Source organism: Staurois parvus, unplaced genomic scaffold (assembly GCF_062004578.1).
Source record: "Staurois parvus isolate SC_StPar_1 unplaced genomic scaffold, SC_StPar_1.0 ptg000020l, whole genome shotgun sequence".
Classification (NCBI taxonomy): Eukaryota; Metazoa; Chordata; class Amphibia; order Anura; family Ranidae; genus Staurois; species Staurois parvus.
Genome location: NW_028317816.1, coordinates 9,343,510 through 9,367,371, shown reverse-complemented (window position 1 = coordinate 9,367,371; position 23,862 = coordinate 9,343,510). Strand labels below are relative to the sequence as shown.

Sequence of the window (23,862 nt, the reverse complement as noted above, 5' to 3'; positions counted from 1 at the left end):
AATGAAAACAACACCTAAAGCAGAATTCTGGGTAATTTTGTTTTTTTTTTTAACCCATGCAGTGGGGCTGTGCCTGCACTGCATGGGTTAACTGCTTGTTTTATGTGAAAGGCCTCCAAAAGGCTATGCTTACCCAGTCCTTCAAACCTCCCAAAAACAACGCTCTCCTACGTCCAGCCGTGGACTGTTTCTGCCGTCCTCATGTCTGGAGCCAGTCTATAGGCATGATAGTGTCAGGAACAATCCATTCACAAGACTGCTAGTGTGCAGAAGGGGCAGAAGCGACAGGAACCTTTCTTGTGCTTGGAGGATTGTCAGATTAGGTGAGTATATCTCCGCTCTTATCACTCCTAGACAAAAAGGAGCAGTTAACCCATGCAGTACAGGCACAGCCCCACTGCATGGTACCAAAAAATGTTGCCTGGAATTCTACTTATAGCCTTGTATACACAATGAGAATTTTTTTTCTTATACTAGTCTCATATCAAAAAAGGAATAGGTTAATAAAATTCTGAAAATTCTCGTAAGATAGAATACAACATCTGGCAATTATTGTATATAATTATATTATTGTAATATATTGTATTTTATTGTAATGTATTCTTTCATTTCTGAGCATGTGCAGTCTTGGTCACTTGTTTTTTTATGGACGAATACTGTACTGATTAAAAGAAAATCATTAATTCTGTTGTCATCCGAGAAACATTTTTGTGCTTGTCGCTTTGGATAATTTCACATGGACTGCCATGACTGGCTCTTGAAAGCTGTGTACTAATGATCAAATTATCGGACTATCACTCCGAAAGCAATATTTTTTTGTCCAATTTTCTCATCGTGTATACTAGGCTTTAGCAGATGGTTGTGTTAAGGCTTCGGGGTCAAAGAAGCAGAGAGCTGCTCAGCCAATTTTGACACAAAATAATTTTGGATGTAATGTAACAGAGATAGTTAAAAAAAATTGCAATTGGAATTTTAAGCAGACTCTGAAAAGTCTGCTTAAAATTCCAATTGCAATTTAATCTGTATTTAAAGTGAGCACTGGTTCACCTTTTTTGTAACATTCACTTTGCAAACTGAGTAGTATGTTCCTTTAGCTAACTATCTCTGTCTTTATCTATCTTTAAATGTCTGAAGAATACATTTCTGACATGCCATAATATACAGTATCATTACAAAATATGTACCCTTTTCATTAAAAAAGGCAATACTTGATCTGCAGGCAAACGTGGCCTGTACTTACATATCAGCAGTCTGCTACAGACGGGAAGCGTTTCACCAGTTCCCTCACCTCCACTGACTCAGATTGTACATTTAACTCTGTAGCAAGTCACAAGGTAAGAGACTGTTGCAGGGGTCAGATCAAACCAGAAGAGCTTACAAAATTGCAACTTATCCAAACACACAGATGAGAATTGTGGTCAAGTTACAAGCAGAGAGTCAACATGATTGCATTGTCTCTTAGCCAAAAATCTCAGTCCAGAGAGTAGATGCTGACCTTGGATTGTGCCAGATCAAAGATGCTGCCCTTTATCTGGTGACTAAAGCAGATAAAGGCACTGTTAGGGTGAGTGCTGTGATCTCTGTGAGAAGTAATAAATACACGTGTTACACTTACAAATTACTTATACATGCATGAAAAAATACATGATGCTAGGTCCACATTAAAAAACAAATGTATTTCTTGCACATGAGTGCATAATTAAATTGAGCACTCATTCATTTTATCTACTAAGCTGGATGAACATTCATTTTGTTAGGAATTTGATATGCCGATTTATTTTCTACCTAATGTGAGTGCGCTTTTTTAACGTAATAAATACTAATTTTAAGGATATACCAATATACAAAATGAAAATACCCAATTGATGTAAAGACCCAAGGTTGGGTCCACTTGGGTCTTTACATCAATTGTGCCATGAATGTTGGTTTCACATGCCATATATCACTTATGTTTGAGTATGTTTTTTAGCTCTTCATATTACCAATAAACCCATGGGGATACTGCACTAGTCTGGTGTGCCTTTCTTTCTTTTCTTTGATTCTTTGCACTTATGCTAGTGGAACTGGAGATAGTAGTGGGAGTACATCATCTATTACATCACCAATCTTGTCTCTAAATATCACCCAAACTGTACTCTCCGCTCCTCGCAAGACCTCCTACTCTCTAGCTCCCTTGTCTCCTCCTCCCATGCTCATCTCCAGGACTTCTCCAGAGCTTCCCCCATCCTCTGGAACTCTCTACCCCAATTTATTAGACTATCGCCTACTCTGCTCACTTTTAGGCGATCTCTGAAAACCTATCTCTTCAGGGAAGCCTATCCTGCCCTCAACTAATAATGGAATCTTCTACTCTTCCAACCAGTCCATCCCCCACAGTTACTACCTTTTGTACCACTAACCCCTCCCTCCTAGATTGTAAGCTCCAAGGAGCAGGGCCCTCCTATCCCTCTTGTATTGAACTGTATTGTTGCTGTATTGTCTCCCGTTATATTGTAAAGCGCTGAGCAAACTATTGGCGCTATATAAATCCTTTATAATAATAATAATCTACCACGGGTACGGTCTGGGGTTTATTCCTCAAGCGCTCATGGCTACTCAGTAGTATGAGAGCCATTTGGTTCTGGTAAGCATCTAGTTCTATCCCAACCTTCTATTGGATATTTGGGAGCTGTCCTGGAGACCGGAGCTACTTCTTGCACTTCTTTTGGACTTTCTTTTGATCTCAAGAGCACGTATATTCATTGTACTTACTGTTTTTCAACTAAATTTCATCACATGAAACATATTTATTTGGAGCCCGTTATGTCTGATACACTTTGATAGCGTTGCATAGTATATATTGTTGTTTACCTTGTTAGAAAAGCAAACACTGTACACAGTAAGACTAGGTTCATATATGTGGGTGTGCACACACATTGCAGGTAAGCAGCCCATTCCTTTCAATGAGCTGCTGTACCCTCAAGAAACATAGGGAAAGAAGTTTTTGACCCTTTTTTTAAAAGTTGCTGCACGGAATGTCATGAAGCAGCTCCCATGTCTGCTAAAGGGCAGCTTGTTTCTGTGCAGGTCATGATTATGCAATTATCCAAGGTCCACCTGTGAGAATAATGGAATATCCACACATACAGCCTTTTCACTAGGTTTTACTGTAACAGCAACATGTCAGCAGATCTGAACATTGCATTCTTCACCTCCATCACTTTGTATTCAGCCATATAATTCACCACAATGAACAAACACCTGAACAGCGAATGTCCAGCCAATTCTCCCACACAACTCAATGCAGGTCCTCCATAACTTCAGTGTTTCTCCCCAGGGGCGGACTGACCATTTGGAAACTCGGGCACCGCCCGAGGGCCCGGGGTCAGTAGGGGGCCCCATGAGATGCCCCTGGTACCTTTTTCATAGGCTTTTTTGAGTTTGGGCAAGGACACAGGGGCCCCATGATCCCCTATTGCCCGGGGGCCCCATGAGTTGTCAGTCCACCCCTGCTTCTCCCTTTAGAGTCTCCATAACCTTCCCCAAAGTGTATACTCTTACACAGGCTTACAACATACATACAATAGTGTATATCAGGGTAGACTGTTCCCTTTACTCTTCAACAAGACTCCTCCCACACCAGCTTATATAGGGGTACAGTACTCCATCCACCAACTTCACCCAGGGGAGGGTAATTACTAAAAGGTTAACTGCTTACAAGTGCATCTAACACTACCCTCTTCCTAGATTGACAATGCTGCCTTCCAAAGTTGTCTCTGTTGCTCCTTGATTCAGAGTAGAGACATCTTAACCACTTGCCCTCGACAGAATTTACCCCCCCGTTCTGACAAGGCCATTTTTTGCGACACGGCGCTGCATTATTTTAACTGGCAATTGCACGGTCATGCAATGCTGTACATATATGAAATGTATGCCCCTTTTTTTTCCCCACAAATAGAGCTATCTTTTGGTGGTATTTGATCACCTGTGCATTTTTATTTTTTGCACTATAAACAATAAAAAAAGACCAACAATTTTGAAAAATACATATCCAGTAAAAAAATTTAACTAATCTAATTTCTTCATAAATTAAGGCCAAAATGTATTCTGCTACATGTCTTTGCTAAAACAAAAATCCTAATAACTGTGAATTAGTTGGTCTACATGAAATTTATAGTGTCTACAAATGGCAGTACATATAGTGGATTTTTTGTTTACTAGTAATGGCTGCGATCAGCGACCTATAGCAGGACTGCGTCGGGCATTCTGACACTGGGTGGGAACCAGGGGTGGACTGACAACTCATGGGGCCCTCAGGCAACAGGTGATCATGGGGCCCCTGTGTCCTTGCCCAAACCAAAAAAAGCCTATGAAAAAGGTACCAGGGGCATCTCATGGGGCCCCCTACTGACCCCAGGCCCTCGGGCAGTGCCCGAGTTTCCAAATGGTCAGTCCACCCCTGGTGGGAACTGACTAACTGCCACTGACATCCCAATGTCAGTGATCAGTGATCAGTGCTAATAAAAAGCACTGACACTGTACTAATGACACTGGACAGGAAGGGGTTAACATCTGGGGCGATCAAGGGGTGTGCTGTTTTACATAATGTGCTATGTGTGTTTAACTAGGGAAATATGCTGCTGTGTATTTCTCTGCTGTATAGAGAAACACACAGCAGCATGTTCTTGCTGGCAGGAGAGAGATCTGTGTTGTTTACAGACAGGTCTCTTACCTGTCAGCTTTACTCAGCAATTGCCAGTTGCTGGTGGGGAATCTCAGGCCAGGACCCGGTGATTGACATCTGCAGCCGCCAATGACGTCACGGGTAGGGAGGCGCGCGCAGGCCCCTTACCCAGAAATGCAAATCATGTATATATACACGTGATTTTGTGCAGCCATGCCGCCCTGTAGCAGTAGTTCTACTATAAGGCGACGGGCAAGTGGTTAATACTGGAAGGTGAAGAATTACTAAACCTGGTACATGCAGAATCTGTTGCAGCCGTGCATAGTAATCAATCAGCATCCAGATTTTATTGTCAAAGCTTAATTGAACAAGCTGAAGTAAGAAGCTAATTGGTTACTATGCACAGATGCACCAGATTCTGAGTGATCCAGTTTAAGTAAATCTCCCCCAAAGAGTGTTACTGGCTGAATTACCAGGTACAATTAAAGGGAAAAAAAAGCCTAAAAAATTAAAAACTGATGCAGCCACCACATGCAGGGATTGGTAAACTGCAATGTTCCGTATATAGTTTTTGTTTGTTTGTTTTTGGGTTTATTACCACTTTAAGTTGATGTATGTTGCTTTCCAGACTTATAGGCACATTTTAAATAGAGAAGAAAGATTAGGTCATACATTCAATGTCATATGATGATCCCAAGCAGGTTTACCTTTGCCTAGTTACCGTAGAACTATACCATACCTGAGAATATAGATTGTTTATTAATATAATATTGGGCAGTGGCTACATTACACGTGGAGAAAGTAGGAAATTAGTATTTATAGAAAAAAACACAATACTGCAAATGTATGCTATAGATATATGAAGTCTCTCATATTTTAAGCAATGTGTGGTCTCCCCTCATTTAACATTCCAAAGTAAACTCAAATTGACATCAAGCACAAACTTTGCAAATATTTTGGTTTAATACATTAAAAAAAAAAAGATGAACAAACAAGGAAGCTTTAAAAGCCAGACATGTTAATTTCAGCAGCTAATTAATTTTTGTACATGCTCTGTTGCCCTTGAGTTACTTAATTTAGACCATCTGCAGCGCCTTTCTACAATACAGAATATAAGAACTTAAAGATTTCGATTCTTAATTATCAAACTACGTGGTTCATTATAATTTGTTTACTATGCAGTACATTAACTTGTCAGCTTCATCACTGCTTGAGCCGTCACTGGGGACCGAAGGCAAATGTCTAATGCTTAAATCAAAGACAGAAGTGTTTTGAAACAACCTGCATAACTTTTATTCAAGTGTTTCCCTTGATCGTACCTCTGGTGTATACATTTAGCCTTTTAAAAACACCTGTTATATTACTTGACAAACTGGAGTTATACTTCGAAACTTGAATTCCAATACATATGCTGTACATACTTCATATGTAAATCAGTCAAAGATAATTCATAAATAATTATTTTTGTAATAATTCACTGTGCATCCAGAACCTCCAATTTATAGCACAACATAAAATATAAAGACATTTATCCACCGCATACAATTGTGTTGGAGAATATCTATGCTGTTTCTCTTAGATGAGTACCTTCTGCCCTGTAGGTCCCATGTGCAAAATTAATTGAATGGATAGCAGTGAAAACTCACAATTTTGCTCCTTAAGCTGTTTAGGTTAAAGTCAATTGAAAAAGAGTCTACCGCTTTTTTTTTTTTTTAGGGGGTGTATTTTTTTCTTTTTCTGTTAAAGAGCTTTGTTTCTTTTTCAGTTGGAGCCTACGTATATATTAGATACTCTTTCTTCTACCCTTTGTGTACCTAAAATAAATCTGAATTTCTAATGAGAAAACCATTCAAATGTCCTCATTTTGTCAGCAAAGGAAATATTCTTTTAGCTAGCAAGGGAGAAATGATCTAGTAATTTGTTTTCCATTTTTGTTTATGGAGGATGCTCATGATATTATAATTTAGGTACAATGAGATTTCAAAAGCCTTTCTGTTTTTCAAGTATAAATCTCTTAAAAGCTATTATTTTACAGCCGCATCCCAGGAAGCTTTAGCCACTGAGTTAACCACATGTTTATGTCATTATTGAACCATCCAAACAAGAGGTAATTTTTCAGAAGCTTGTCTCCAAGATCTATTAGTTTAGCCACAATCTGCTAACATTTTAACCACATAGAGGTGTCCATAGGCTCCATTTCACTAGGTCTCAGCCATTGTTACTGATAACTGCAACCAACAAGAAATCTACATAAAAATCTTCATTTTAAGTAAGCTGCATTTAGTCATTAGCGGCTAAAAAGGTCAATAGGTGTATAATACAAAGAGTACTTGTTACAGATCCCACTGTTTGAACCATGAAAGTCAATAATATGAACTTGATATTTATTATTTGAATGTTTGGGTTAATCCCTTTGTGCCAGCATCTACTAGTCCTTTAAGGGCTTTCAGATGCTGGGAAGTGGGGCAGGGTTTATGATCATGTGACCTCCGTGATTGGCTGTCACAGAGGTCATATAGCTACATAGTTTGTAAGGTTGAATAAATACAACAGTCCATCCAGTTCAACCTATGTGGGTGTGTTCATGTCAAAAATCATAACCCATATCCCTGTATATTGTGTTTGCTAAGATGCACATCTAAGAGTTTTTGGAAACTGTCAATACTACCTGCTGACACCACCGATTGTGGAAGCAAATTTCATATCCTTACCCTCTGACAGTAAACAAAAACCCTATGCAATTTAAGGTTAAAGCTCTTCTCCTCCAATTTCTTTAAGTGGCCCCGTGTCTTCTTATACTCCCTGAGACTGAATATTATTTATTTATTTCAGGTACTTATATAGTGCCGTCAATTTACGCAGCACTTTACATATATATATACAGTGAGTAACAGAAGTATTTGAAAACCCTGTGATTTTGCAAGTTCTCCCACTTAGAAATCATGGAGGGGTCTGAAATTCACATTGTAGGTGCATTCCCACTCTGAGAGACAGAATTAAAAAAAAAATTTCAGGAAATCACATTGTATGGTTTTTAAAGAATTTATTTGTCTTGCACTGCTGAACATAAGTATTTGAACACCTGAGAAAATCAGTGTTAATATTTGGTACAGAAGCCTTTGTTTGCAATTACAGAGGTCAAACATTTCCTGTAGTTCTTGACCAGGTTTGCACACACTGCAACAGGGATTTTGGCCCACTCCTCCACACAGATCTCCTCTAGATCTGTCAGATTTCGGGGCTGTCACTGAGCAACAAGGAGTTTCAACTCCCTCCAAAGATGTTCTATTGGATTTAGGCCTGGAGACTGGCTAGGCCACTCCAGAACCTTGATATGCTTCTTACGGAGCCACTCCTTAGTAATCCTGGCTGTGTGGTTTGGGTCGTTGTCATGTTGGAAGACCCAGCCATGACCCATCTTCAATGTTCTGACTGAGGGAAGGAGGTTGTTGCTCAAAATCTCACAATAAATGGCCCCATTCATCCTCTCCTTAATACAGTGCAGTCGTCCTGTCCCTTTTGCATAAAAGCACCCCCAAAGCATGATGTTACCACCCCCATGCTTCACAGTAGGGATGGTGTTCTTGGGATGCAACTAATCCTTCTTTTTCCTCCAAACACGACGAGTGAAGTTTAGACCAAAAAGTTCTACTTTGGTCTCATCTGACCACGACTTTCTCCCATACCTCCTTTGGATCATACAGATGGTCATTGGCAAACTTCAGATGGGCCTGGATATGTGTTGACTTGGGCAGGGGAACCTTCCGTGCAATGCATGATTTGAAACCATGACGGCGTAGTGTTCTACCAACAGTGACCTTTGAAACTGTGGTCTCAGCTCTCTTCATGTCATTGACCAGCTCCTCCCTTGTAGTTCTGGGCTGATTCCTCACCTTTCTTATCATCAGTGATACCCCACGAGGTGAGATCTTGCATGGAGCCCCAGTCTGAGGGAGGCTGACAGTCGTCTTTAGCCTCTTCCATTTTCTAACAATTGCTCCAACAGTTGATCTATTTTCACCAAGCTGCTTGGCATTTGCCCCGTAGCCCTTTCCAGCCTTGTGGAGGTCCACAATTTTGTCTCTGGTGTCTATTGACAGCTCTTTGGTCTTGCCCATGGTAGTAGTTGGCGTCTGACTGACTGTGGGGTGGACAGGTGTCTTTAAAGAGCTCAGACAGGTGCTACTAAGTTAGATTAATGAGTGGAGTAGAGGTGGACTTTTTAAAGGCACAGTAACAGGTCTTTGAGAGCCAGAATTCTTGCTGTTTCTCAGGTGTTCAAATACTTATGTTCAGCAGTGCAAGACAAATAAATTCTATAAAAATCATACAATGTGATTTCCTGAATTTTTTTAAAATTCTGTCTCTCAGAGTGGGAATGCACCTACAATGTGAATTTCAGACCCCTCCATGATTTCTAAGTGGGAGAACTTGCAAAATCGCGGGGTGTTCAAATAGTTCTGTTTCTCACTGTATATTGTACATTCACATCAGTCCCTAACCCTCAAGGGGTGTACAATCTAAGGTCCCTAACTTGCATTCTACCAACATGTCTTCGGAGAGTAGGAGGAAACCAGAGTACCTGGAGGAAACCCACGCAGGCACAGGGAGAACATGCAAACTCCAGGCAGGAGGTGCCGTGGTTGGGATTCGACGACCGTAGTACTGCCAGGCGGATGTGCTAACCATTTAGCCACTGTGCTGCCTATAGTTTATTCCCTATGTTAGAATCATCACTGGGGTATTTGTATATCACTATCATATCTCCGCTCAGGCGTCTCTTCTCCAGGGAGAATAAGAGAATAAGTTTAATGTTTGTAGTCCTTCCTTGTAACTGAGGTCCTCCAGTTTCCTTATCAACTTTGTTGCACTTCTCTGGACTCTCTCCAGTTCCAGCACATCTTTCCTGAGGACTGAACAGACCAGAACTGGATGGTGTACTCCAGGTGGCCGGACCAGCAGGATTATTGTTTTATCTCTTCAGTAAATATCCTTTTTTATGCATGCTAATATTCTGCTAGCTTTGCTTGCTGCAGCTTGGCATTGCATGCCATTGCTGAGCCTGTCATCTACAGGGACCACCAGACCTTTTTCCATCCTGAATTCCCCCCAGTGGTTATCTCGCTAGCATGTAGCTTGCATTCATATTTTTAGCCCCCATATCCATTACTTTACATTTTTCAACATTAACCACGTGCCCTCCAGAGGATTTACCCCCCCTTCCTGACCAGGCCATTTATTGTGATACAGCGCTGCATTACTTTAACTGACAATTGCGCAGTCAAGCAACGCTGCACCCCAATGAAATTCATGTACTCCCACAAATGGAGCTTTCTTTTGATGGTATTTTATCGCCTCTGCAGCTTTTATTTTTAGTGCTATGAACAAAAAAAGACCAACAATTTTGAAAAAATTGACTTTTTGCTATAAAACAAATCCAGTAAAAAAATGTAAAAAAATCAGATTTTGTCACAAATTTAGGCCAAAATGTATTCTGCTACATGTCTTTACTAAAAAAAATCCCAATACGTGTAAATACATTGGTGTATGTGAACGTTTTAGCATCTACAAATGGCGGTATACATACTGGAATATTTTTTTTATACTAGTAATAGCAGCGATCAGTGATTTATAGCGGGACTGCGGGACTGCAGGACTGTGGCAGGCATTCTGACACTGCGTGAGAACTGACTAACTGCCACTGACATCCCCAGTGACACTAAAACAGTGATCAGTGCTAATAAAAGACACTGACACTGTACTAATAACACTGGACAGGATGGGATTAACATCCGGGACGATCAAAGGTTAACTGTGTGCTGTGCACTGTTTTACTATTTTGTCTGTGTGTGTTTCACTGTGTAAGCACACTGTTTTGTATTGCTCTGCTCTGCAGAGCAATACAAAGCAGCGTGCTGGTGCTGTCAGGGGAGAGATCTGTATTGTTTACATATAGACCTCTCCTCTGTCAGTGTTCCTTGGTGATCGCTGGGTGCCAGTGGGGAAACTCCGGCCAGGACCCAGTGATCGACAGCTGTAGCCGCCAATGGTGGCGTGGGTAGGGCGCATGTGCCCCTCACCCGAAATACATAATCACGTATACACTATATTGCCAAAAGTATTGGTCAGCCTGCCTTTATACGCACATGCATTTTAATGGAGTCCCAGTCTTAGTCTATAGCAGCGGTTCTCAACCTGGGGGTCGCGACCCCTTTGGGGGTCGAACGACCATTTCCCAGGGGTCGCCTAAGACCATCGGAAAACACATATTTCCGATGGTCTTAGGAACCGAGACACCGCTGCAGTCTCCGGCGATGTGTGGGCGGGATGATACGCTGCTCCTGTCATCTGGCCACACCTCCGGGATCGCTCAGCAGCTCCGCCTCCTCGCCGCTGATTGGCCACCGGAACTGTAGCTCAGGAGAGGCACACAGGCGGCCAATCACCGGCGAGGAGGTGGAGCTTGGAGAGGAGGAGCCGAGCGGCAGCGCGCGTACATCAAAGAAGACCGAGGGAGCTGCCGGAGCGAGTGAAGAGGAGAGCGGCCAGAGAAGGAAGACAGCTGACAGGTAAGTGAGAGAGCGAGCCCAGGCTGGAACAGGGGTCAGCAAGGTAAGTATCATTGGTGTCAGTGGGAGGAATAGTGCCCCATCATTTGTGTCACTAATACCAACGATGGGGCACTATTCCTCCCCCCACTGACACCAACGATGGGGCACTATTCCTCCCCCCACTGACACCAACGATGGGGCACTATTCCTCCCCCCACTGACACCAACGATGGGGCACTATTCCTCCCCCAACTGACACCAACGATGTGGCACTATTCCTCCCCCCACTGACACCAACGATGGGGCACTATTCCTCCCCCCACTGACACCAACGATGGGGCACTATTCCTCCCCCCACTGACACCAACGATGGGGCAGTATTCCTCCCCCCACTGACACCAACGATGGGGCACTATTCCTCCCCCCACTGACACCAATGATGGGGCACTATTTCCCCCCCCCCCCGACCCCAATGATGGGGCACTATTCTCCCCTCCACCACACTGACATCAATGATGGGGCACTATTCCTCCCACTGACACCAATGATGGGGCACTATTCCTCCCCCCACTGACACCAACGATGGGACACTATTTCCCCCCCCCCCTGACCCCAATGATGGGGCACTATTCTCCCCTCCACCACACTGACATCAATGATGGGGCACTATTCCTCCCACTGACACCAATGATGGGGCACTATTCCTCCCACTGACACCAATGATGTGGCACTATTCCTCCCACTGACACCAGTGATGGGGCACTACTCCCACTGACACCAGTGATGGGGCACTACTCCCCCCACTGACACCAGTGATGGGGCACTATTCCTCCCACTGACACCAATGATGGGGCACTACTCCCCCCACTGACACCAATGATGGGGCACTACTCCCCCCACTGACACCAATGATGGGGCACTATTCCTCCCACTGACACCAATGATGTGGCACTATTCCTCCCACTGACACCAGTGATGGAGCACTACTCCTCCCACTGACACCAGTGATGGGGCACTACTCCCCCCACTGACACCAGTGATGGAGCACTACTCCCCCCACTGACACCAATGATGGGGCACTACTCTTCCCACTGACACCAATGATGGGGCACTACTCCTCCCACTGACACCAATGATGGGGCACTATTCCTCCCACTGACACCAATGATGGGGCACTACTCCTCCCACTGACACCAATGATGGGGCACTATTCCTCCCACTGACACCAATGATGTGGCACTATTCCTCCCACTGACACCAGTGATGGAGCACTACTCCTCCCACTGACACCAGTGATGGGGCACTACTCCCCCCACTGACACCAGTGATGGGGCACTACTCCCCCCACTGACACCAGTGATGGGGCACTACTCCCCCCACTGACACCAATGATGGGGCACTACTCCTCCCACTGACACCAATGATGGGGCACTATTCCTCCCACTGACACCAATGATGGGGCACTATTCCTCCCACTGACACCAACGATGGGGCACTATTCCTCCCACTGACACCAACGATGGGGCACTATTCCTCCCACTGACACCAACGATGGGGCACTATTCCTCCCACTGATACCAACGATGGGGCACTATTCATCCCACTGACATCAGTGATGGGGCACTACTCCTCCCACTGCAAAATTACAGTTATGAAGTAGCAATGAAAATAATTTTATGGTTGGGGGTCACCACAACATGAGGAACTGTATTAAGGGGTCGCGGCATTAGAAAGGTTGAGAACCACTGGTCTATAGGGTTCAATATTGAGTTGGCCCACCCTTTGCAGCTATAACAGCTTCATCTCTTTTGGGAAGACTGTCAAGGTTTAGGAGTGTGTCTATGGGAATGTTTGACCATTCTTCCAGAAGCGCATTTGTGAGGTCAGGCACTGATGTCAGACGAGAAGGCCTGGCTCACAGTCTCCGCTCTAATTCATCCCAAAAGTGTTCTATTGGGTTGAGGTCAGTCAATTGTGCAGGCCAGTCAAGTTCCTCCACCCCAAACTCACTCATCCATGTCTTTATGGACCTTGCTTTGTGCACTAGTTTTGTAACGCACTTTTTGTGAACATTTAGCCCAGTTGAACATTTACTTGACTCATCACATATTTATCCCACTGGGGGGGGGGCTGATTGCTTAGCCAGGAATTTGTTTTATAGTCATTTAATACTGTTTTTGTTGATTTTTACGCTTTATGCTTCAGGTCAGCCAGGTGTTTATTACAGCTCGGCCAGATGTTTACTGCTATTGTTTTCATATTTATTTCTGATAAACATTTCACATAATTTACTGGTTTTGTTGTTTTTTACACTTTATTCTTCAGCTCAACCGGATGTTTATTATAGGTTGGACAGGTATTTATTGCTACTTGATTTTGGTTTATTTTTTATATATGTTTCACAGTGGATTTAGTGGCTCAGACAGTTTTTTGTTTTTATTTACTATTGACTTTATTTGTTTCATAGATTTATTATACACATTGGGTTTGATGCTCAGGAGGGTTTTTATTTATTATTAGTGTATTTTTTGGGTCACTAGAGGGCAGCACATCACTATTCTTGGGGAATTTTATTGAAGTGGGAACACATTTAGGTGCTTGCAGCAGTTTATCATTTATTTGTGGCAGCGCTTTAGTATTGTATCCTTATTTTTACATTGCACTTAGTGATATAAGGCTTGGATGCAGCTACTCAGCCATGGAAGTCCATTCTATGAAGCTCTCTTTGCACTGTTGTTGTGCTAATCTCAAGGCCACATGAAGATTGGAGGTCTTTAGCTATTGACTCTGCAGACAGTTGGTGACTACTGTGCGTTTCAGCATGCGCTGACCCCGCTCTGTCATTTTACATGGCCTACCACTTTGTGGCTGAGTTGCTGTTGTTCCCAGTTGCTTCCGCATTGTTATAGTGCCAAGTTCCTTCAAAAACTGTGAGCAAGTGTCTCTAGAAGAATTGAAGTTGTTTGGATGCCAAAGGGTGGTCACACCAAATATTGATTTGGATTTCTCTTCTGCTCACTTAGACTAGCCATACGTTGTACAATTTTCTTGTACAATGTTCCTTTAGATTTGCCAAAGACCATATAATATGAGGTCAAATCTAAACATTTTCAATTGTATCCAATTAGGTAGGCCCTTGCACTACATATTTGAAGGTAAATCTAAAGGAAATTGTATAATGTATGGCCAGCCTTACTTTCCATTTTGGTAATTGATAAAAATAAACTATTAATACATCTATTTCTGGAAGCATTCTTAATTTACAGCATTTTTTTACACCTGCTTAAACCATTTGCACAGCACTGTATATATATAGTCTGTATGCATACTGTAAGTATATATATTAATCAGAAAACAAATATTGTGCGCTGATAAATGTATGGGTTTATTACATATATCAATCATTTTATTTCACATACCTTCACATCCCTGACAGGGATTGCGGCAAACTACAACACTGCCGGAAGAGCTTGAGCAGTTACATCAATATTTCTGAGAATTGAGGGAATTTGAACTATGTGCATATAACTGTTGTAAGCACCCCTGGCAATGTTCTATCTTCTTCCAACTCCATGGCTGTTGTTTTTCCTGTTTAGCTTGGTCTGCATGAATAAGTGAAGAAGTATATAACTAAAGGCTTGTGTAATAAATAAAAGAATGAATATAATAAATGCTATCATTACGTGGAATTGCACCCCAGTGGTTCCTTCAACACTTTTAAATACCCCAGTATCAGAGATGTGCACAGCCTATTGCATTAGGTTGTGCACACCAAAGGCCAAAGCAGTGGTAAATGCTGGGTGTGGCCAAATTACACTTATAGTGAGAAGGGCTTAAAGGGACATGGTTAAATAAAACAAAAGCATTCCTGTACCCATAAAATAAGCTTTTGGTCCTCCCTCCCCCCAGCAGGGCACTTTCACATTGATGCGGTGCTGTTTTCCAGCACCATAGGTGCAGTGCAGTGTCCCTACAGTTTTCGTGTGGGTTAGCTGTGGTTTGTCATAGACTTCTATTATGTCCCATGGTTTTGGCGCGCTTTCTGAAACAATAAAGTGAAAGCATGGTTTTGGTGTGCTTTCAGAAAGTGCATTAAAACCATGGGACATAATAGATGTCTATAGCAAAGCACAGCTAACCTATATGAAAACCGCACGGCATTAGTCTGAGAGCCAAGCTGACTGTTAGGGCTCATTCACACTTGACTTATTTCTAACTCTTGCCAAACTCCCCTATAGCATTTGACAGGCGGTATACAGGCATTTGGAAAGTGTTTTTAACGCTCCTCAAATTCTCCTCAAATGCTCCCCAAGTGCCCTATGTGTGGTTTTGAGGTATTTGATAGGCGTTTGCCAAGCGTTAAAACCACACCACAAACTCCTATAATGAAGTTAAATGGTATTAACGCTCCGCAAACGCCCCGCAAATGCCTGCTAGGCGTTTGAGGAGCGGCACCATAGACTTGAATGGGAGGCTTCAACTCCTCCTGACTTGACATGAGGCGTCAGTTTTGCCACGACACATTGCGATGTGAATGCTTCAGTGTGAACAGCACTGTGTGCTGCCATGTGCACAATTTTCATAGACCTTTGAGAAGCGTTAAAAACGCTTCCCAAATGCCTGTCTGACGCCTGCTGACAAAGCTAGTGTGAACGTAGCCTTACTGTAACCCAGTCACTTCTGAGCTCTGCACAACTTACTACAGAGTTCAAAGGTCAGTACTATGTGATGCAGAGTTCAGAGGTCAGTACTATGTGATGCAGAGTTCAAAGGTCAGTGCTAGGTGATGTAGAGTTCAGAGGTCAATACTAAGTGATGCAGAGTTCAAAGGTCAGTGCTAGGTGATGCAGAGTTCAGAGGTCAGTACTATGTGATGCAGAGTTCAAAGGTCAGTGCTAGGTGATGCAGAGTTCAGAGGTCAGTACTATGTGATGCAGAGTTCAAAGGTCAGTGCTAGGTGATGCAGAATTCAGAGGTCAGTACTATGTGATGCAGAGTTCAAAGGTCAGTGCTAGGTGATGCAGAGTTCAGTACTATGTGAGGCAGAACTCTGCACTCTGTGTGTAGCTCACCCCTGAACTCTGCACTCTGTGTGTAGCTCACCCCTGAACCATGCACTCTTTGTGTAGCGCACCTCTGAACTCTACACTCTGTGTGTAGCTCACCCCTGAACTCTGCACTCTGTGTGTAGCTCACCCCTGAACTCTGCACTCTGTGTGTAGCGCACCCCTGAACTCTGCACTCTGTGTGTAGCGCACCCCTGAACTCTGCACTCTGTGTGTAGCTCACCCCTGAACTCTGCACTCTGTGTGTAGCTCACCCCTGAACTCTGCACTCTTTGTGTAGCGCACCTCTGAACTCTGCACTCTGTGTGTAGCTCACCCCTGAACTCTGCACTCTGTGTGTAGCTCACCCCTGAACTCTGCACTCTTTGTGTAGCGCACCTCTGAACTCTGCACTCTGTGTGTAGCGCACCCCTGAACTCTGCACTCTGTGTGTAGCGCACCCCTGAACTCTGCACTCTGTGTGTAGCTCACCCCTGAACTCTGCACTCTGTGTGTAGCTCACCCCTGAACCATGCACTGTTTGTGTAGCGCACCTCTGAACTCTGCACTCTGTGTGTAGCGCACCCCTGAACTCTGCACTCTGTATGTAACCCCCCCAAAAAAAAAATTTGCACTCTGTACACAATGCACTGCTAGTATTTAATGTCCCTATAAGACCCTCCCACTGTTAGTGAAATTTGACCACACCTATTTGATGCATTTTGGAGGTTGTGTTGGGGGTAAGGGGATTTTGGGGGGTCTTGGAGTTCCTGCACCTATTTTCTGGGGGAAAAAAGCCTTGGTAAATGTGGGTGATATAATGTGGGGTGGCTTTAGTGAACACTGCATTTGCATGCATTTTTTTTGCTTTTCTTTCAAACAATGTAGCTGCCTGCTGCGAACATTAGGCAGCTCCTCAATAAGCAAATGCTACGCTGCTGCGCACACCACACTTAAAAAAGGAAGATAATAAAGTGGAGCTGACTAGGGGAGGTAATATTTAATAATATGATTTTGAATATATCATGTACTCCTTATACCTAAACAGCACCAAATACGATTTATCCCTGTGTCTGGTTTTCTATTAAAGCAGACAGGACATTGGTATGTTGCCATGGACGAGTATAGAACCATCGTATTTCAGTGACTCACTCAGAGTGCAACGTTTGTTATGCCAAAATCTATAAGAATGTCCTACTATACACCAGCTCAAATGATCTCATGAAATGAGCTACATGAAAAGATTCAGGAAGAAGACAGTGTCATTTTCCACATTGCAATACGGTAATTTCAATTTAGCAGCTTAAAATAACAAAACTATTATTCCTTAGATACATATGTGTTATCAGATGCGATCAGTGAAAGATGGGAAAAGTTAGCATAGAACTGTGCATTTCACATTGCTATCCACAATACAGATTCTTCCTGTGTTCCTTTGTCCACATGTACTTCATATGTAATCCTATCAAATGTCTAATTATAGAAAGCATTTGAAACTGTTTAGTGTTTGATTTATTTACTGCAGGAGTAAGCTATACATAAAACAAATCCCTTCATTTGAGGCAAATTGGGATTGTTTATTAGATTTCCGTATTATAAAAGCAATACACATTTCTGGCATTCTTGCAGTTTTTTTATTGATACTTTGACTGTGGAATTTAGAATGCATGCTAAATATAAACATTTAAAATATAGGAGCTGATGTACTAAAGAGGTTATGCTCATGCTTTCCCCGATCACTTTAATCCAGTGTTTCTCAACTCCAGTCCTCATGGACCCCTAACAGGTCATGTTTTCAGGATTTCCATTATTTTGCACAGGTGATTTGATCAGTTTCACTGCCTTAGTAATTACCACAGCTGTTTCATCTGAGGGAAATCCTGAAAACATGACCTGTTGGGGGTCCATGAGGACTGGAGTTGAGAAACACTGCTTTAATCCAATAAGGTTAGGGGGGGATTGTTTAGTTTTAGATAATTATGGGTGAATCTGGCCCTCACAGGGGCGGCTCCAGACACATTTTTTTGGGGGTGCTATGTGCGGCGCACAGTGCACCACGCTTTTGTGGGTGGGGCCAAAAGTGAGTGTGGGCATAGGTGGGCGTGACTGAAAAGTGAGTGTTTCTTTACAAAGACAGAACAGGTATACAGAAGGGAAGTCCTGGTCTCTCCTCTGGCCTTTTGATAGGCCTTTTTTAGATATGCTTTACTATAGCCCCTCCTCAATAGCCTTTCTATTAGTTGTACAGCCTGAACAATAAAATCCTCATCTCTAGAGTAATTCTTACGTAAATATATGTATATTGTCTATATGGAATACTGCACACCAAAGCCCTTGGATGTGAGCTGTGGGCATGGAGGATTGTGTTGCCTGCTGGGGGCTTACAATAAAGAGTTGTAGCCAATGATCCATCTTCCTGGATGTAGATCTCCACATCCAGAAAAGAGATCCAATGAGGGTCTGATTGCATTGTAAACTTAAGATTGTAATGATTTTCACCTATCCTTTCCATGAATTCTTGCAGGAAATCAACTGTTCCATTCCAGGTGATTAGTATATCATCAATATACCAAAAGCATCCCAAAATAGATGTCATATATGGGGAAAAATTATCCTGCTTAAATACTTCTCTCTCCCACCCCCAGAAAGAGGTTGGCATAAGAGGGGGTGCAACACGTCTTCATAGCCACCCCTTGAACCTGGAGGTAGTTGGTTCCTATAATACAAAATAGTTTTGGATCAAAATGAATCTGAGAAGATCCAAAATAAACTTATTTAGTGGCCTGGTTTTGTTCACACAAAAAGGTTTCCACCACCCTGATGCCCTGCTCATGAAGGATGCTTGAGTACAAAGCCTCCACATCAACAGTCACGAGCAGGGCATCGAGGAGACATGAACCCTCCAATCTTTTCAAAAGGTCAATCGTATCCTTAATATTAGAAGGCAGTCGACTAACATGTGGTAAAAGATAGAAATCCACAAAACGACCGGCCTTTTCGGAGTTCCCGGTTCTGTGGGACATCCCATTGGGGACCTAAGGCTCTTGTGAGTTTTTGGGAGTGAATAAAAGGTGGGGCCTTTTCCTCCTTGCCCAACCTCACGTGAGCACTTTTGGAGCCATTTCCATTCTCTTACAGTTTCACTGTAAGTATTAGATTCTATCACATATTGTAATTTAAGTCGTTTTCATACTATATGAGTTTTGTATATATTGATATTTGTTTGTTTTTCTTCAGATCGGTTATGTTAACAGCAGCATTCATTATCCTCCTGAGGAAGCAAGTATAGTTTCCTGTGAAACATGTTGAGGAATCACAGCAAGCTTTGAACTGAATTTCACATTTTGTTAAGATGCTCCAACTACACTATAATATTGCATCAACCTTTGATATGATGGCACTTGCTGCAAAGTAATTTTATTCTTGATGAGCTTTTGTATTATCATTTTCAATATTTTGTATAAATAAAGTGTAAAAGTGGGAGGCATTCTCCCTTGTTTTAACTATAAATGCTTGTAGTCTTACTCTTTTGGGGCACCTTAAAAGTTCATGTACCAAGTCCTTTTTTTTTCAAATCTGAATTCTGGCATATGTACTGTAAAAATAAATCCACACTAAGGGTTCATGTACACTGCAGCTGATAAACTCACGTTCAGGAGCTTTTCTGTGTTTTTTTCAGCAGCCCCTGAACTCTCCCTAACATTTTCCTATGTGTCCATGTACACTATGTCATCTACAGTCGATTACAGGCAGTTGAGTTTACAGTTGTTTTTTTTAACGCACCAAATTTGCGTTCAGAAGTAGATTTTACCAGCATTTCAAATGCCAAACGCTTGTAAACATGTGTAAATGCAGCTAACCGCGTTTATAAGCGTTTGCGTTTAGAAGCGTTTTTTAACTGTTCCATATCCAAATGCTTTCCAGAGCCTTTTTTCATCATCAGAAATGCATGCAAAGCATTTTCCATGTATCCAAATGGACCTAGCACACCAGTGCAGTCAGTTCCAGGTTTTGCGTGAAGGAAAAAATGGTAGAACGTGCTGCATTATGCTAATGATGGGATCCATATTGAATACAACCAGAAAAGATAGGTATTCTCAACACATACTGCTCTCTCTGCTTCTGCTCTCTCTATTTCTCTCAAAATGTCTAAAATAGTTAATTTTTTACTGTTTTTCAGTGCATTCTGGGCATTTTGGAAGGTCTCCTGATGTTATTTTTAAAAACAATTCTAAACACAAACACACAAACGCGCATAAACGTGATATGCAAACGAGGATAAACAGATGGTTTTTCACCTCTGTTTTCCAGCAGTCAGTTTCCATCGTTCAGAAGAGTTTTCCAAATGTCCCGTGGAGCCTAATAGTGTCCCATGTGTTATGTACAACTCTAACTTTCATTCTCCCACTTACAGTGTAGTCAGAACTGCACATCCAGCACGGAGAGTGGTTGTAAACCCTTACATATACCCAGTGAAGTGACTGGCCTCAGGTGATACACAGAGATGAAACAAATACACAAGCTGTACTTATCTATCTGCAGCCATCTCTTCTCTTCATCTGTTCAAAGTCCAGAATTTATAAAGCTTTTCTGAGAGTTCAGGAAAAAAAAGGGATGGAGAGCTGAAATTACACACTGCAGAGCTCAGTGAGGGGAACTCTGAGAGCTGATTGGAGGAATTAGATACACCCCCCTCAACACAGTTCACAGGAACAAAGCTGATGCTGTCAATCTGCTGTAGGTCCCTCCCCGTCACCATGTTTCTCTTGGTGTCAGGAAAACTTGTCATAAATAATTTATGTTGATTGCAGAGGAACGAAGCAGCAGACAGAAATGACACTTAGTGCTCTTAATTGAGACAAGTACACACTATAGAGGGATATGCTTGGTTCATATATCATGTGTGAGGTTCACAACCACTTTAAGTTATGGCTTACACTGATCACAGTGGGTCACTCACATTCCAGTTCCTCCAATCAGTTAACATCTTGCATTCTTTTCAATGAATACAAGGTGCTCTGTGATTAGAGGAGGGGAGACTGAGACTTTTTTCCACCCTTCCTCTAGTAAGAGAGCACTTTACATTCATTGAAAATAATTCAAGTCATTTACTGAATGGAGGAACTGGAGTGCAACCGAGTCACTTAGATCTAAGCACTACAGCCCAAACTGTTAACCTGGCGGAACACTAGTAGATTTTCGAACAATCATTTGTATGGAAATTCTCAGTATATTCAATGACTTGACAAATGTTGCTCAAAAGTACTTCAAAATTTTTGTTTGCGTTTAACATTCGATTTTCGAATTAATGTTATTTCCCAAATGAAAACTATATTCGCTTTTAGAAAACTGTTCATTCAAGAAAAGTTTTCCATCCTGTTCCTTCAAATGTTCTCCTCACTGTGGTCAAAAACAAACACTGATTTGGCCTCACTAACCATCAGAAAATCAAACATTCTTAAAATGAAACAATTTGAACTAAATTCTATGGGTGTATTGTCAAATGTTTGGGCCGACTGCACTGTACAGGGCTGAGTGAAAGTCAATAGGCCAGTGTGACTTATAACTGCCTATGCTGGAACATGTTTTTTCTTCAGAACACACATTAATAGATTAATGCAAGTAATGGAGATGTGTCTCATGCTTGCTGCGGGACTACAGTAATGATCAGAGAAAAAGGGTGACCTTGTCGTACCTGTCCATGTCACTGGTCCCTCTATAGATTCAAGGCTTGTCTCTCATGGTCAGCATACAGCCGAAAGGGTCTTCAGGGTCTAGTTTCCATTGGGATGGACCACAGACCTTGACCTATATATCACACAGTTGATGTGAGCACCCATACAGGGTTTGGAGAGGGGTCAACACTGACAAGAATACCATTCCCACTGTGAAGCATGGAGGTGGCTCATGCTTTTGGGGGGTGTCATGGCTAATGTTTTGGGGGTGTGTGAGCTCTAAAGGCACAGGGAATCTTGTGAAAACTGATGGCAAGATGAAAGCAGCATGTTATCAGAAAATGAAGGCACACAATTTGCATTCTTCTGCATGAAACTGTTTATGGGATGCTTTTGGACTTTCCAGCTCGACAATGACCCTAGGCACAAGACCAAGCTGACCCTCCAGTGTTTACAGCAGAAAAAGGTGAAGGTTCTGGTGTGGTGATCACAGTCTACTGAACATAATATCAATGAGCCATTCTGGAGAGATCTCAAATGTGCAGTTCATGCAAGATGACCAAAGACTTTGCATGACCTGGAGGAATTTTGCAAAGATGAATGAGTTATACCACTTGCAAAAATTCTGGGCCTCATAAACAATTATTTCAAAAGATTGTATGTTGTCATTGATGCTAAAAGGGGCAATACACAGGATTAAGAATTTAAGGGTATGCAGACTTTTGAATGGGTTCATTTTGTATTTAATGGTTGCCATGTTTTGTTTTCTGATTGTAGAGAGAGAATAAATATTATCATAAATAATTACTATAATATAAATCAGTGGTTCTCAACCTTTCTAATGCCGCGACCCCTTAATACAGTTCCTCATGTTGTGGTGACCCCCAACCATAAAATTATTTTCATTGCTACTTCATAACTGTAATTTTGCAGTGGGAGGAGTAGTGCCCCATCACTGATGTCAGTGGGATGAATAGTGCCCCATCGTTGGTATCAGTGGGAGGAATAGTGCCCCATCGTTGGTGTCAGTGGGAGGAATAGTGCCCCATCGTTGGTGTCAGTGGGAGGAATAGTGCCCCATCGTTGGTGTCAGTGGGAGGAATAGTGCCCCATCATTGGTGTCAGTGGGAGGAATAGTGCCCCATCATTGGTGTCAGTGGGAGGAGTAGTGCCCCATCATTGGTGTCAGTGGGGGGAGTAGTGCCCCATCACTGGTGTCAGTGGGGGGAGTAGTGCCCCATCACTGGTGTCAGTGGGGGGAGTAGTGCCCCATCACTGGTGTCAGTGGGAGGAGTAGTGCTCCATCACTGGTGTCAGTGGGAGGAATAGTGCCACATCATTGGTGTCAGTGGGAGGAATAGTGCCCCATCATTGGTGTCAGTGGGAGGAGTAGTGCCCCATCATTGGTGTCAGTGGGAGGAATAGTGCCCCATCATTGGTGTCAGTGGGAGGAGTAGTGCCCCATCATTGGTGTCAGTGGGAAGAGTAGTGCCCCATCATTGGTGTCAGTGGGGGGAGTAGTGCTCCATCACTGGTGTCAGTGGGGGGAGTAGTGCCCCATCACTGGTGTCAGTGGGAGGAGTAGTGCTCCATCACTGGTGTCAGTGGGAGGAATAGTGCCACATCATTGGTGTCAGTGGGAGGAATAGTGCCCCATCATTGGTGTCAGTGGGGGGAGTAGTGCCCCATCATTGGTGTCAGTGGGGGGAGTAGTGCCCCATCATTGGTGTCAGTGGGAGGAATAGTGCCCCATCACTGGTGTCAGTGGGGGGAGTAGTGCCCCATCACTGGTGTCAGTGGGAGTAGTGCCCCATCACTGGTGTCAGTGGGAGGAATAGTGCCACATCATTGGTGTCAGTGGGAGGAATAGTGCCCCATCATTGGTGTCAGTGGGAGGAATAGTGCCCCATCATTGATGTCAGTGTGGT

At 42.8% G+C, this 23,862-nt stretch overlaps 1 long non-coding RNA gene across 2 annotated transcripts in view; it reads right to left on the bottom strand.

The window, feature by feature from the left end:
- Positions 1-23,862, bottom strand: part of LOC149472823 (uncharacterized) — a 45,098-nt gene that overhangs the window by 19,282 nt on the left and 1,954 nt on the right. Inside the window, exon 2 of one of the 2 annotated variants that reach the window (XR_016314186.1) lies at positions 14,634-14,816. The exons of the other annotated variant lie outside the window; for it this stretch is intronic. This is a non-coding gene — a long non-coding RNA (uncharacterized LOC149472823). The remainder of the gene's footprint in view (positions 1-14,633; positions 14,817-23,862) is intronic. 2 annotated transcript variants of the gene reach the window in all.